The sequence below is a fragment of the Phyllostomus discolor genome, chromosome 8 (genome assembly GCF_004126475.2).
Source record: "Phyllostomus discolor isolate MPI-MPIP mPhyDis1 chromosome 8, mPhyDis1.pri.v3, whole genome shotgun sequence".
NCBI lineage: Eukaryota > Metazoa > Chordata > Mammalia > Chiroptera > Phyllostomidae > Phyllostomus > Phyllostomus discolor.
In genome coordinates, this window is record NC_040910.2 from 80,160,657 (window position 1) to 80,176,944 (window position 16,288).

The following is a 16,288-nucleotide window of genomic DNA, read 5'->3' on the forward strand; positions in this document are numbered from 1 at the left end:
GTCTCAAACCACATTTCCTTGTCTCCCTTCTATCATGGAGGGACAGACTTCCATACCCTACCTGGGCAGGTACTGCAGCCCTTATCAGCAGGAAGCAGTTATTGATAAGAGAATCAACTCTTTCATCACCCCTGAAGGATTTTAGAAATGGAAGTCTCTGAGATGGGGAATGAGACAGGATAATAGAAGCTAGGAAATTCCTGGGCAAGTGGAATGGGGAAACTGAGATGAGAGAATTAAATAAAGCCAAACAGTTAAGCACAAGGCCTCATCAGACAATACATAACCTCCCTGGGCATAAACCACAGGATCCCAGGGAAGAAATGAAAAGTCCCTTGTCTATGGATTTTTCTCTTTCTTCTCTCCTCCTTCTCCTCTCTCCTTTTCTATTGTTTTGATCTACATGATTTCATATTTATAAATGAACTAACCTACTACTGCAGAAAAAATCAACAGAGAAAATAATTTTTTCAATAATTTCCCAATTAAAATGTCCAACCATCCAGACAGTAGTGCATTTTTTTAGCGTTTTGAAGTGTCAGACAACCTGGATGGGACACAAATATGAAGCCATGTCTTATGTGCCATGCCTCATAAACCCAGTAGGGTTCTTTTCCAATGTCACCTTTTGGAGTTGTACCTGGTTTTATTACCAGTTCTTATCTGAATCTATTGGGAAATGGCCAATTCAGCTTTTGTTTCTTGAGCAGGAACCTCTTGATCCTGAAAGTCTCATAAGAAGACATGGCAAAGAAGAGCCAACGGCATGGACCATGATGGTGGAGAAAGAGATACTGTTGTGTCCCGTCTCTTTCTGGGATTTAGAATAATATAGAGATGAGAAATCTTGGACACAGTGGAACATTCCAAGTGACATGGAGGTCAGGGTGGCATATTAAATTAACTGCCTTGAATGGCTTCAGCACCGAGGGAAAGAAAATGGTTAAACAGGGACTAGCAGCATTGGGGAGGAGGGGCGATGAGCCGAGACTTAAAACTTACCTGAAGTCCAGCAGGTCCCTGAAATGTGCTAGACAGGAAACCAGTGTGCTATCAGTCAAGCCTGAATGAGCAGATAAGGGTCTCCTAGGCGCCAAGTGGGTAGAAGGTGCCCCAGGGTCATGCATATGTCTGCACCTCTCTTCTTTCTGAACCTTGTCTGGATGCACCAGAGTTTGCAAAGACTGGCTTCTTGGAGAGGCTCTGGTGTCCCCTCGGCTGAGCCTCCACCCCTGTTATATTCCTGGATCAACTAGAATTTAACTGACTTGAGTGACAGACAGCACTGCTGAAGCAGAAAGGAGGGAAAGGAAGACAAATTCTTCACAATCCTCTGCAGCACCAGGGACTCTGGGGACAATGCCATTGTTTAGCGGGATATGGAACACGTGGAATTCTCATTCCGTGCAGGTCACACTGTGAAACAATACAACTTTGGAAAACAACTCCGGAGGGGTGAGAATATACACTCACGTCCACAGCAGTGTTACCCCCCATGACCCCAAAGTGGAAGGAACACAAATGCGCATGAATGGAGGAGGAAGGAACACATTTTGGTGTCACACGATGCAGTGACCCCAGCAATAAAAAGTAACTGGGACACAGGAAACGTCAGAGGACCTCAGAGTGGAACAAAGACCCTGGGAGGGCACGAAGACATCTTCTGGGCCCTGGAAGTGCTCTGGAACTTGACCTGGATGCTGGTCCCACAGCTGTCTCTCCTCATCCAGCACACTAGGATCTGGGCATTTTATCTGTGTAAACACTATCTCAACAAAGTACTGCGGACAAAATTAAAACTCCCGGGGCCCCGGGTGTCCCTGAGAGAACAGGGACAGCCTGAATTCTAGTAGACAAGCACGAGGCATCACAGCTGCTTCGGACGTGACTCACAGGGAGTCCAACTGACAAGGAGAGCCTCAGGGCCTCCCCGTCCCAGATCTGCAGGGCGGGGCATTCTCAGCCTAACTGAGACACTGCATGTTGTTGGCAGTTCTGTCTAGTTCCATTTCATGAATGTTTCTGTTAGAGTTATTTCACTTGTGTTTCGCAGTCCCTCCCTTTTAAGGAGAAAATGTGACCCTCATGAAAAAGCATGTAAGAAACCCCTTCCTTGTCCACCCTGTTCTTCCCCTTAAAATGACAAATCTGGTAAATAAGATCATCAATTTTTTTTTGCTTTCCTTCTAATTAACATGCCTTTCAGAATAGGATTGTGTGACGATGTTTAAATGGCAAAAACAAAGAAACAAACAAGCACGATTTTGTGCAATTGACAGAAGGCCACTGCTAGCAGGATGAAACATTTCTTGGTAATGACAGTCTGGTCTCACCTTGCACAGGGCATCCCAGCCAGCAAGACAGGACATCGGAACAAACAGACCAGGGTGGGACAGCACCCAAGTAATCGGTCAGGGACAGGGCAGTTCCAGGAAGTAGAGCTGGAAAGCCACAGGAACGAGTCCCAGGGGCTGGAGAGCCGCGGACAGAAACACCCAATGAGACAAAAGCAGAGCAGTCCAAAGTCACCAGTTTTCAAGATACTTCCCCACAGTGCGCAGTATTTTTCCTCCAAAAACCCTGCACAGCACCCCCTGGTGGGAACTGGTCTGTGCTGGGAACAGGCCCCAGCCCAACTGCTTCCCCCTCTCGCTCCCAAGGCCCCACTTTTAATGAGCCCCTGCTTTCCTATTAGCTCGCTGTCTTCTCCTGGTTCCTCTGCAGCTCTGATGTCACAGGTAACACACACACGCCCACAGACACAAATAAAAAAGAAATATGTAGTGTAGGTGCCAGTGCTAGCTTTTTTTATTGTAATGCAGGTGCCTGACATTAAGGCACCCATTTCAAACATATGCATCTCAAATACCATGTTGTCAGCCATGTACAAGCTTCTAGCTAAACTTCAGGTTCCCTGAAGTGGGATTCAGTTGAGTCCTTAGGAAATTGTGTACAAGTAACCAGTTCAGGTGATGATTGGAGTGGACAGATACAGAAAACTGTTCATAGTAGCACCCCCCATGGCCCACCTTGCTGAAGGGCTAAGGCCCTTGAGAACTGTCCCGGGAGAAGCTGTCCAGGCCGGCTTTGTGCTCCACCGCAGCAAGACTGGAGGGTACCTGCTGCTCTCGCCGAGAGCCCACTGGAGGACTCTGCTGTCCCAAGGAACTTTGCCCCATGATCTGGGGTGTCCTGTCAGGCTATGGGCATCAGGTTCTGTCCCCTGGGCACAAAGGGAGGGTGTTGGGCCTTCCCAAGCTCCCAGCCTACCCCTTATCTACCTTGGATCCCATTTCCCAGCGTCCATTCAAGTCCTCCTCAGGCTCAAGCCACCAGCTGGTCACTCACAAGGGAGGTGGGCTCCTCAGGTTCCTCTTTCTCCAACCTTTACCCTTTCCTTGTACCATCACCAACCCTTGCCTCTGTCTGAGAAAGTGAGCCCGATTGACAGCTGCTGGTCTCCACCAACAGACAAGACCTTCATCAGCTGGAAGCCTCACTATTCCATGATTCAAATAAAGTGAGAAAGAAATATCCCTGGGGGCCCACATGTACAGGATGATTGTGGTTATTTAAATGTTCTTTGGAGACACTTGGGTTTCTGGAATTGGGGAGGTCCTGGCCAAGGAGGGAGCCCAGGCACACTTGGATGGGGCACCATTTCTGTTCTCAGTGGGTCCCCACAAACCCCACAAGGGTATGGGAGAAAGCAGCCAGACTCAGGCTCTTTGGAAGAAACATCTGACAGGAAGCTTGGTAACAGAGTTGCAGCCAGGAAGCAGCCCTGTGCTTCTGAGATGGGCCAACGGCTGGGCCGGAGCCTGAGAGGGCCTAGGTCAGCGACAGGAATCCAGAGGGCAGGGCAGGTCATCAGTGGGAGGAGGTGGAAGGTGGGGTGAGGAGGAGCTGACCCAGAGGAGAGCTTGTTGGTGGTTCCACTGTGGGTCCTCCAGTGTTAGGGGGGAGGCGGTCCTGGGGAAAGTGGCTCAGTGTGTAGGTGTTGTGGAAAATCCACCCACACTCGGGGAGATAACCAAGCACAAACTTTATTACCCGGGGGCCCAGAGGGGGTGGTTAACATCCAAATCCTCTGAGCACCGATCCTCACTCTCCCAGGGTTTAAATAGTCCTGGGCTTCTTACCTACGCGGCAAAGCAAGGTTACAGAAGCTGAATGTGGATGTTTGGTCCAGCTACCTTATATGGGAGACAAAGAGAAAATGCAGGAGGAATTTGCAGAAGCTACAGAGCACAGGAGCTTATCATGGGAGTCTGTGTACAACCTTGAGTAACTGGCCGTTGCTTTGGTTATGACTTGTCAGCTTCTACAGTCCTGTGTGAAATTTTGCAAGTGTTACAGTTACAGAGCATAAGAAACTTTTTGAGTTTTCTTTTCCTGCCACATTCCCCCCTTTGATGCTATAAGGTGTTTTATTCCTTTTAGCATCACTAATACTTGGCTATAAGGCTGAGGTCTTTGGGAGGGTTACAACTGCTGATACTGGTGTTGGTACCACTGGTGGGCTAGCACTGGGGCGGCTGCTTTATGAGTCACTGTAGCCCTAGGTGTTGAACTAAGATCCGGAAGATGCAGGGTCCTATATGCCTGACACCTTCGGGTCTGGTACTTCATGGTCCTGGATGTTACTTCAGTCCAGTATACTTTCCCTCTCCAAGTGCAGAGGGGTTGCTGTGACTGAATGCAACCCAATGGCATGTCAGTGGATGAGCTGAAAGCTGACCCTGGGAGATAGTAAGAGACCACTTTACCGCTGAGCATAATCCTGTGCCTGGGGGTATTACATTTGCAGGCTGGGGCTGAGACAGGGGCCGCATTTGTTAAGCAAAGCATACAATAAATACAAATACAGAGATCAAACAGAGACAAACTATTTCTAGGGTGACCCGCTTTGCAGGGATTCCATTCCTCAGGGGCCACAGTCACTAGTCCAATTGTCAATGCTCCTGCGAAGGTGCCAATTAAAGTCAGGTACCCTGCGGAACAACAGTCTATTCCTTGGCGTCTCTCTCTCTCTTTTTTTTTTTACTGGTTGGCATCCTCCACTGTCTTAGTATGGGTTTTGGCACAGGCCTAGTCCCCGGGTTTTTGGGATCTGCTGCTGTCTTGGCCCGGCTGTAGTAGATCCAAGGGGTGACTCCTGCAGCAGTAAGTTTGTCCAGGGCAGTCTAGTTTTCTGGTCTGCACACTCGGCGACTTTCCTGCCCTTAACCATATAGCTGCTTCCATCCATGTAGTGGGTGACATCAACATCAGGTTGGGCCAGGGGCTGGTCTTGAAGGTCTGGCCAGCTGGCATGGACCTCTTTAGTTACTCTAAGACAGTCATGGTCCAACTGCTTAGACAGGTGAGCCACCGGGTGTTGCCATGGTCTGACAGGCTGGGTCAGGACTCAAGGGCTACCTTGTCTCTCTTGTGGGTGTACAGATTAAAAGGCTGCCCCGGCTTTGACAGTCCAAGGGCAAGAACATTACTGAGGCACCTCTTAATATTTTGGAAGGCTTTTTCTTAATGTCCGGACCCTTCAAAGCCTGGTAGTAGGGCCGAGTTCCACAGCCACAGGGTGCAGGCTGGCTTTCCCTCAGGAGAACGAGCATTCTCCTCAGAAATCAGACAAGGTTCTGGAGGGCGTTGGCAACTCTGCCATTTTCTGCCCTCACCCCGATCACACCGTGAGTACTTCCAGCAAGCCTGGTTGCTGAGCTCTGCACCTGGCGACATTGCCCGAGCCCCAAGGAAGCTTGCAGGCTACTGGGGCAGGCGAACCCGATAGAGCACCGTGAAGGGCCATGACAGAGGACTGCGCAGACGGCCGTAGGGGGGCACTTCAGCAGCGTGTGCGTTCCCTCCTGGCACCGTTCTAGGGATGGGCCGCCAGGAGGAGGTTGTCCATGTACTGCAGAATCGTTGGGTCCATCCCCCCTTAGCGAGGGATCTCCTGCTAGGGCTTCCCAAACAGGGCTGGGGAGTTCTTAAACCCCTGGGGCAGTCTAGTTCAGGTTAACTGAGTCTTGGCCGCTGTGTGTGGAAAATGGGTTGGCTGGAAGGTGCCACAGGAGTGCAGGAGAAGGCATCCTTCAGATTAAGGCAGGTAAACCATGTTGCTGTTGGGGGAAGCTGGCTCGGGAGGGTGTAGGGGTTCAGGACCACTGGGTGGCGGCTGTCGGCTGCTTTGTAGACAGCCCACAGATCCTGGACAGGCCGGTACCCGCTCCTGTCTGGCTGCTATCATGGGTCTGGGCAGGTGTGGCCCCATGTTATGGAGCCAATTTTTCTCCAAGCTCCCACTCGGGGGACCTGCCTCCTTGTCACATCCTGGGCAGGGGAGTCTTTCTTTATCTCCCTGGCCCAGAGCATGGCCACAGCCGTTTAGCATATCCAAGTGACCAGCTGAAGGCTATAGGCATGTTAAATGACCATGCCATGGGTCAACTGCAAAACTGGTGCTGTACAAAACAGTCCCGCATATTTTGCTCTGTGTGTCCCTCCTCCAACTTATACCTGGGGGGAAGGGGGGAAGACATCCCAAAATTTCCTGGACACCTTGAATTCTGGACTCCATCCCAAATGCCCATTTGGGCCCCCCCCCCTTGGCTGCAACTTGTAACAATTTTTCATTTTAGATATATACCCACTTTAAATTCTTTTAAAGGACAATAGACAAAGGTCTCATCTTCTTGTAACTGCTTCCGGCTAGAAATGGACATTGTTTTACCTACTCGTGGGTCTGGGGTGCCCTGAAAGTGGGTGCAGCACGGAGGGAGTCCTTCCTGTAAGGGGAAGGACCTTACAGAATCCTGGGCAGTTGGTTATTACCAAGAAGTTGCAGGCTCGGTGTCCAAAGGCTGGCATTACTGGACCATTGGCATCCTGGTTATATTCTGGAGGTCACAGATTTGGAAAGAGTTGGAAGGCACAATTAAATCATAACCATTAAATGACAAAGGCAGGGGCTTAGGTATGGCTTATCTGGAGGAAGGTGTACAAGGCATGCTACACCTATCCAAAGCTTTTGTGGTCCATTATACTTTACTCAGGCTGAAGGGAATATATTATGATTTCCCTCTTTTCAGATATCTAAACCTTTCCTGTTCAAGCCACTAAGACAGAAAAGGGAAAATCAGTTTTAAAGTGAAGCCCACAGATCGCCCAAACTGCTTACTAACCCAACCACTTAGTTTAGCCAAACTATTGAGCTCCAGGGGGCGATGATGAAAATGGGCTCCTTAAGTGAGGCCTATATTGCAACCGATCACTCAGGCAATGAAGTCATAGGCATACGTCCTTGAAAACAGAAGAACACACAGGTTAATTTACACAATAGTCCCCAAACCAGTCTCCGTGCCTATGAGACTGTCTTTTGGGAAGGCATTCAGTTGCAAGTTTTTTTCTTGCAATGACATTCAGCAATGGCAATTTGACAGGTCCTTCATACCTGTAAGTTGTACATTTTGATGATATTACAAAACCAGTTTTATCCTTCAAATGAAAACAAACTTTTAAGACAGTTAGCTGCATTATTCTGATGTTTAATACTGAGCACAGTGATTTTCCTTGAACCATAATTTTTCTCCTTAAGATCACCCTCACTGTTATTAAAGGGACTGCTTTGAGTTCTGTTTTTTACTTTGACTGTTCGTTTGCATAAACACACCAAGAGCAGCCTGAATTACTTATGATTCCTGATTTTGCTTTGCTGGAACTCACACAGGGAACCTTTAGGTTGACTTCTCAGTCCGCCCCCTCAGGGCACAGAAGCAGAGCCATACATCCACCATCTGGCTTCGCCTGTACCAGTTGTTTCACTCAGATCCTTGAGTTTTTCATTGTGCTTACAGGTTCCTTTTTGGCCATCTTTCATGAAAGCAACCTTCGTTCCTTCCCTGGAAAGACTGCCAAGAACTGCACAACCAACCAAAGTACCAGGCTTTTCTCGTGGGCTTACGCTAGCTTCACAAGTCAATCCTAGTTCCTCAGGGCTTTCTGGTGATGATCAGAACCCATACATGCCTCCATCAGACGTGATGTTCCAGTCAAAGCCTTAGTTAACAAAACCGCTATTCACGACTGGTCTTATTGGTCTTATGCAAAGAAACCTTATGTTTTCACTTACTCCTTCAGAATTCCAAATTCTGGAGGGATCAGGTAGGGAGAAAAATACAAATCCTGAAGGAAAATCTTTTCCTTTCTGATATTTACCGGGCTTCTTAAAACCTTTAATGCTACAGACTTAGCTAACATTTACAACCCTTTTATTTTTCATATATTTTCTGATATCCATTAAGAGTATATTTCCATGCCTTATACCTTTTATTATTAACTAACATCACATAATTCCAAAACTCTTACTTTTCCATTTATCTTTACAGTTTCCCACAGACCTTTTTCATATATATATATATATATATATATATATATATATATATATATATAATTTACTTTTCTACAGAGTGTGAAGTTTTAACCTTCCCTGGAATCCTTCACTTCCTTTTTAGAGCAGATGCAGAGCAAAACCCAAAACACAGAGTTTCCAGAACAGTACACAGGTAGGGGCATTCTCTCGCACAGAGACATGCTCCTCCAGGCCCGGTCTTTTGGCAGAGACATGCTGCTTTGCCTTTGACTGAAGCACTCATCAGCCCCAAATGACCCTTCCTGGGTCCCAAGTGGCAAAGACAACCTCTCCAACCGGTTACAGGCAACCTTAAACAGAGTTTAAGTACAGAGGGTTTTTGATCAGAAACAACACTGCTCTTTTCCCACAAAACCAGAAAATAAATAGTTGAGGTTTCCTTTACTCCAGGTTTAAAACTTTACATTCTTTATACATAATTTTACTCATTCAGATTTAACCATTATTCTTTTAATCCTGGTTCCTTTCTCACTCTGGGAAGGACAGCCGAAAGTCCCTGGCACTGCAGGCTTCAGTTTTCTGAAGCTCAGACCCTGCAAACACCTTACAGGCCAGATGTTTTCCTTAAACTTCAGTACATGTCCTTCAGAGCCATTCTTATCAGAACCAGTTACACAGAGAACCAGACTGATGCAGTCTGGAGAGAGCCCTTAGCCTGGCACCTTGCCCAGTTCCAAGATGGAGGGGCTCTCACGTGACCCATTATCCAAGATGACGACAACCATGCACCTCCACCCTGGGGGGGGGGGGGCACTCACGTGGCTTGTCCTCCATTTTACCCAAAATGGCGGCGCACCCACATACATGCAATATAGTACTGTGGCAGAAACACCCCCCCCCAACCCATGATGAATTCTCCCGACTGACGCAGACAAACAAAGGAAAAAGGGGATCTTTCACACGCCCACCTGGCCTGACCTCTCTCGAGGATCTTAGGTGGTCTTAGCTAAAGGTTGCCCGTGTAGAATCCGGGTTGACAACCGTTATGCCATACGACTGACCCAGGAACCGCAGGTGAGGGCCCAATCAGACTCTGTAAGCTGGCTGGCTTGTGGAGTCACAAACACATTCACACAGACAGCAGCACAGACAGCCACACAGAAGTTAGCTGTCCCTCCCCCAAGAAGGAGCCTGATGGTCTGGGTCTAAGCCCAGACCCCTGAATTTTCTGGTCGAGGAGTGATCAGTTCCTCTCAGACTCTCGGGTCAGGACCCTAGGGCACTTCGATACCTGATTGGCACCTCCGACAGTTCGTGGTTCGTCTCTCCCCTCTGCCCGGGTGTTAGAGGGGTCAGGGACGCGGCACGGGAGTCTCTGCCCCGGGAAACCTGGAATCACCAGGGCAAGTGCTCCTCCCTTGCGGCAGGGCTCCCCTGCCGACTCCCCTGGTCGCCTGCACCGGAGGCAAAAAACCTGCTCGCGTGAGGGATTTCCCGGCCAATGCACCAAAATGTTGTGGAAAATCCACCCACACTCGGGGAGATAACCAAGCACAAACTTTATTACCCGGGGGCCCAGAGTGGGTGGTTAACATCCAAATCCTCTGAGCACCGATCCTCACTCTCCCAGGGTTTAAATAGTCCTGGGCTTCCTACCTACGTGGCAAAGCAAGGTTACAGAAGCTGAATACGGAAGTTAGGTCCAGCTACCTTATATGGGAGACAAAGAGAAAATGCAGGAGGAATTTGCAGAAGCTACAGAGCACAGGAGCTTATCATGGGAGTCTGTGTACAACCTTGAGTAACTGGCCGTTGCTTTGGTTACGACTTGTCAGCTTCTATAGTCCTGTGTGAAATTTTGCAAGTGTTACAGTTACAGAGCATAAGAAACTTTTGGAGTTTTCTTTTCCTGCCACATAGGGTCTGCCAGCCCATGGGCCAGTGCAGGGGGACCCAGGTCTTGTCCACATGATGCCAACCCATCCTGCTACTCCATCAAGAACCCAGGCCCTCAGGAACCAGGTGGAGGCTCAAAGAATAGTCCCAAACCCAGGAGGACCTACCGCCCCTGGGAGTTGGTTTAAAATGAGGAATCTCAGGTCCCACCACACACCTGAATCAGTCTGCATTGGAGAGACATCCCAGGTGGTTAGCACGCAGGTTAGGCTGGGAGAAGCACTAGGCTAAGTGACCATGTCCTTGGCCACCATTGTGCCGAGCACCACCAAGACACTGCAGTTTGGTCTGTCCCCTCTTCCCTCACCACCCCATCTGAGTGGGGGGCCAGGAAGACGAGGAAACACTGGCCAAACACCAGCCGGGAGCCAGACGTCAACGGACCCTCACTCACCCCTGGCTGAGTGCCTTCCTCGGTCCCACTGGGACAAGAACACTTGGCTCAGTACTTGAGAAGCCTTCCCCATGGAGGACGTGTGTCCTTCACGCACTGCCAAGGCCTTGACCTTAGCCCGACCTCACCTGCTTTGTCATCAGGGGCCCAATCATATTGGCCAAAGTCTCATGAAGCAGCCGCCCTGGAGCAAAATGCAGCGGTGTTGTCCGAAGGCCGGTGTCAGTGTCTCTGCTAAAGAGCTGGCATCCTGTGCAGCATCGTCCCCCTGCCGCACCCCCCGGGGGAGGTGCCTCCTATGTGAGGCTGGGCTGAGGCCGGTGCTCCCTCGCCCATCTCGGGTTTCCAGACATGCACCCCGTGTGCAGCCCTCACACGCATTTAAAGAAGCCACAGAGCCAAGCTGGGCCAACACCAGTGCCCAGCTCTACATAACTCAGGGCTGTTTCCTTGTGATACACACATGCGCACACACAACATGGTGAAAAGAAAATGCATTTTATACAAATATATCCATGAAGGAGTCTTACAGGGAGGGCTTAAATGGCCCTCAGGGGCTGACTAGACGTTTTTGTTTTGTTTTTAAAAACGAAAGCTTAAGCAACCTGGACCTGGAAAAGGGCAGGGCTACACACAGAGTGGGGCTATCGCGCCTCCTGGTGGTCGTTCACAGTAGTGCAATCAGGGAAAAAAGGCATCCTTCTCACCCACTGGCCAGGCCAGGCATTGCAGGTTTAAAATCCACACACCAAGGACGCCCCAGTATTCCACTATCTGGGGAAGGGTGGGCTCCAAGGAGACAAGCGGTTGCATTCAGTCCAGGCTGCTACTTGGTAATAAGTCAAGCAAAGGAGGAGGGAGGTGGAGATATAGGATGTGAGGCTGGGGATATAATTTCCCACCATCTCCCTGTGGCCTCACAGAATGGAGAATTGGGGCCATCATGAAATTTGGTGGCAGCAGCTTTAAGTCCTGCAGGCTGTTGGGGCTCTCAGATGGCTGGGCTTCCCACTGCCCCCTCCTCTTTCACCTTGGAGGGAAATACAGCCCCAAAGATAACTTCATGATAGCGCTTCTGGGTCTTCAGGGCAAAACAGAAAGCAGGTGTCAGCTCTGCTGGTGCAGCCACCTCTCACTCATTGGGTCCAGGCTGGAACCAGCGCCCTGCATTCTCCCAGCATCCCCACCACAACTACACTGTGGAGCCATCGGCCTTCCCAACGGCCATCCTTAGACTGCACTTGACTCTGACTGAGACTCTATAAGCCCCACCGCCTTGTGCTCTGCCATGAACCACCTAAATATCTCTCCAGGCTTTAGGATGCACAGAATAACCTGCTTAGCACTCATCCCACAAGATGCTCCTTGTTGGTGTGGATCCACTGTGTGTCGTCCTGTGTTAGGGGTTAGGGTGTGGTGGGGGAAGTGGCTTTCCCATGCCCTGGACCTGCATCCCTAGCCCACACACCAGTTGCCATACCTCAAGCTGGAAGAAATGATCCTCCATGTGCTCCTCACTCAGGCTCACTCAGCACCCACCAGGGGTTTCAGTGTCTCACACATCAGGGCCCCTGTGCATGTCCCCAGGACACAGAGGTGGCCATGTACCTCATTGGTTAGCTGCTGCTAAAGGATGTCTTGATTCCTGCTGCTGTGACAGGAGGAGACAGGGATTGCTGACAAAGTTTGTAGTGAGGCCTGCTGGACTCGGGGAGGTGGTCAGGGGGTGCCATGGGCTGCAGAGTGAGCACTCTCCCCACTAGAACTCTGTACAAGGACCAGGCTGAGCATGAGGACCTGTCCTGGCACCTGACCAGCCCAGGCCTAGGCTTCAGAGAGGAATGCCAGTCACTGCTCTGCCCTCGAGGAGCTGACGGTCCAGTGGTGCTCCTTGAGGTATTCTGGATTCACATGCTTCAAACAGGCATCCATGAAGCCACTTGCTTGGCTCAAGGCCCAGAGGCCCACCTGCCTACGCCCCAGAAAAGGGATTCTCTCAGTGTGGCTGGTCTATGGGACCTTCACTGTAATGCAGAGTAGGGCACAGAGCCCTGGACACCCCAGTGACATGGATGTCCAGGAGTCCACTGGGCGTGCCAGTGACCCCAGCCCTGAGCATGGAGCACTGGCTCTGGGAGGAGCGCTGATAGGGCCTGTTATAAGGGAGGGGCCGAGAGCCTGACCTGACTCCCCAGGGTGCTGGGCAAAGAGCCCTGGGGCAGCAGAGCCCAGCAGTTGGCTGGTGGCAGGAGCAGTGGGTGCCCTCCAGCCTTGCTGTGGTGGAGCACAAAGACAGCCTAGAAAGCTTCTCCCGGGACAGCTCTCAAGGGCCTTTAGCCCATCAGCAAGGTGGGCCATGGGGGGTGCTACTATGAACATTTTTCTGCATCTGTCCACTCCAATCATCACCTGAAATGGCACCTGTACACAATTTCCTAAGGACTCAATTGAATCCCACCTCAGGGAACCACGGTTATCCTGAGCAGGGCAATAGGCAAGGCTTCATCCCGGTGGACATGAGATTCCTGGCTCAGCTCAGCTGTGTTTGTCTTCAGGGGTGTTTCCTCTCCTGCACCTTTCAGAAGCCCGAGGTCTCCATCTGTCTAGAGCCACCAGTAGATTCCTAGAAATTTACTAATCTTCTGTGTAGCTTCTGAAATGAAAAGAGTTTCCTTATTGCTCCGGATGCTGTTGGGTAGGCCAAAGTGTGGAATTATTTCCAGCATTAAGCCTTTCACTAGCTTGAGGATTTCCCCATTCTAGTAGGATAGGCTTCTACCCACCCTGAACAGGTGGCAACAAACACTAGCAAATAAATCCCCCCTTGGACCCTTGGCATGTGAGTCAAGTGTATCTGTCAGTCCTCCAGTGGGCACTGTCCTGGGTGCAGTTTCCCTGGTTTCTTCGGATGGGGATGTGTCTTGGGGGTTTTCTTTTGCCACACAACACATTTAGCGATTACTGTTTGTATGGCTTGAGAATTCCAGGACCTGGGAGCCACTGCTTAATATACACAGTTGATGAGTCCCTTCCACTGTGAGTGGCTCCAGGCAACTTCATGACTGGCTCTACTAAATGTTCAGGAGGTGGTATAACCCCTTTCTCATTCTTTCTCCAACCACTGTCAGCTCTTTCTCCATCCAACCCCCACCTCTCAGCTCTCTCTAGGTCTGCAGGTGAATATTCAGGGTCAAGTTGTGACAGGTCCAGAACAGCTACCAAAGCCACTGTCAAGGTCCCTTTAGCAGCCTCTTTCTCTGCTGTGCCCCCAGGTTGCCTCCTCCAGGCACTTCAGCGTCCTCTTCCTGATGCCCCAGGTGGAGCGTCACTGCCACCTCCAAAGGCACCTGAACAACCTCTAATAATTTTAAAATTTCTGCTGAGTGAGTGCCTTTCCCCCGCTTTTATTGGAAGTTAACAGTTCTTGTTCCTTCCAGAGGGAACCATGTGATTGCAACATCAGGAAAGCTTATGTTGAGTCCATACACCCGTTCACTCTCCTTTCACACATACTCCCAGTGCCCCCGTCAGTGTAATCAGCTCGGTTTTCTGAGCAGAGGCTCAGAAAAAATTTTGAACTCATTAAGCCTATTTGATATGCTTAAAGTACATGGGAAGCTCTGTCAAATAAAGAAATAATATGTTCTATTTGTATACACACATGTTTATGATTAAAATAGATGTTCTTGCAGGGGTGTCCAACCTGTGGCCTGCAAACTGCATGCAGCCCAGGATGGCTGTGAATGTTGCCCGACACAAAACCATAAATTTACTTAAAACATTATGAGTTTTTTTGTGATTATGTGTTGCAAGCATTTAATGTGTGACCCAAGACAACTCTTCTTCCAGTGTGGTGCAGAGGTGCCAAAAGGTTGGACACCCCTGTTAGAGATTATATAAAAATCTCCAAGATTCCACAAAGTTCTGATATACTTTCATTTGTCATTTTAGTTATTACCTTATGATGTTGCAGGAAAGCAAAGTCCTGTATCAATTGCATTATAATCAAATCTGTAACTGTGTCATTTTAAGGGTGTATTATGATGATTTTTTTTTTCGTAATTTGGAGATAGCCATTGTTTTACTCTAATGCATTTGGAAAAATAAACTACATCTTTGAAAAAGTATATGAAAATGACTCTGACATACTCTAAATTACAGCTTTCAGAGTAGGTTATCTCTTTGAAGTAAATGAAGATGTGCAGAATCCTACTGAATAATTGGATTTATGGTCATACTGGCAAATAATTAGGATAAACGAATTAATTATTGGACATTATAAACTCAAGATAACTGTGGCTTTTATAATTTGTTATTGAAAAATATTGCTAACTTGTAGCCCTGGCTGGCATAACTCAGTGGACTGGGTGCGGGCTGCGAACCAAAGTGTCTCAGGTTCGGTACCCAGTCAGGGTATATGCCTGGGTTGCAGGCCATGGCCCCCAGCAACCGCACATTGATGTTTCTCTCTCTCTCTCTATCTCCCTCCCTTCCCTCTCTAAAAATAAATAAATAAAATCTTTTAAAAAATATATTGCTAATTTGTAATCCTTTGTTTTTCAGACATATAAGAAAACTAATTTCTTTTTTAAAGCAATCTGGTAAATTACTCTTTCATAAGAAATATTGAACCCTGGCTGGCGTTAGCTCAGTGGATGGAGCGCGGGCTGGGAGCCAAAGTGTCCCAGGTTCGATTCCCAGCCAGGGTACATGCCTGGGTTGCAGGCCATAACCCCCAGCAACCGCACATTGATGTTTCTCTCTCTCTCTCTCTCTCTCCCTTCCCTCTCTAAAAATAAATAAAATCTTTAAAAAAAAAAAGAAAAAAGAAAGAAATATTGAGGCATTTATATTTTTCTCCCTACCTGATCCTTCTGGAATTTGGATATTCTTAATGAGGGAGTAGCATTATTTCCATGGCAATATGTTTATTTGTATAAATCCAATAAAAATCTAATTTCTCTATAACAGGACACATACAGTTCCAATTATGGTTTTATTAACCAAGTATTTGTCTGAAATGTCATGATCAAATCAGACATGCCTGGACTCTGGATGTCACCAGAGCACCTGAAGGAATTAAGATTGATGTTTGAAGCCAGTAAAAGCCCTTTGGAGAAATGGACTGGTACCTTGCATATTCAGAAGGTTCATGGCAGTTTTTCTGGGTAAGGAACAAAGGTTGCTTTCCTGAAAGATGTCAAGGAAAGAACCTCAACACATTTAGGAGACCTCAAGAACCTGAGGAAAATCCCCAAAACTGTAGGTATGGCAGGCAAAGCAGGAAGGCAACTGTGTGGCTTGGCTGCTTTCCCTGAGGGACAAATTAAAATTCAATCTGAAATGTCCTTATAACATTCCAGTGAGGCAGATTTAAGAAAGCTTATATGATCAATTGCTATTGATGTTGTATCTATGTAAATAATCAGGCCAAAATATACTGGACTTAATGCAATCTCTTTGATAAAAAATGAGGGTAATTCCAGGGAGAAAAATTGTGTTCTACTGGAAATCACTGTGCCCAATTTTGGATATTGGACTCCAGGTAAAGTATTATTTGTCACCTA

The 16,288-nt window shown here is 48.4% G+C and overlaps 1 pseudogene; it reads right to left on the reverse strand.

Annotated features, from left to right (window-relative positions):
• Window positions 1-591: 591 nt before the first annotated feature.
• Window positions 592-746, reverse strand: LOC114502280 (annotated as a pseudogene).
• Window positions 747-16,288: the final 15,542 nt, after the last annotated feature.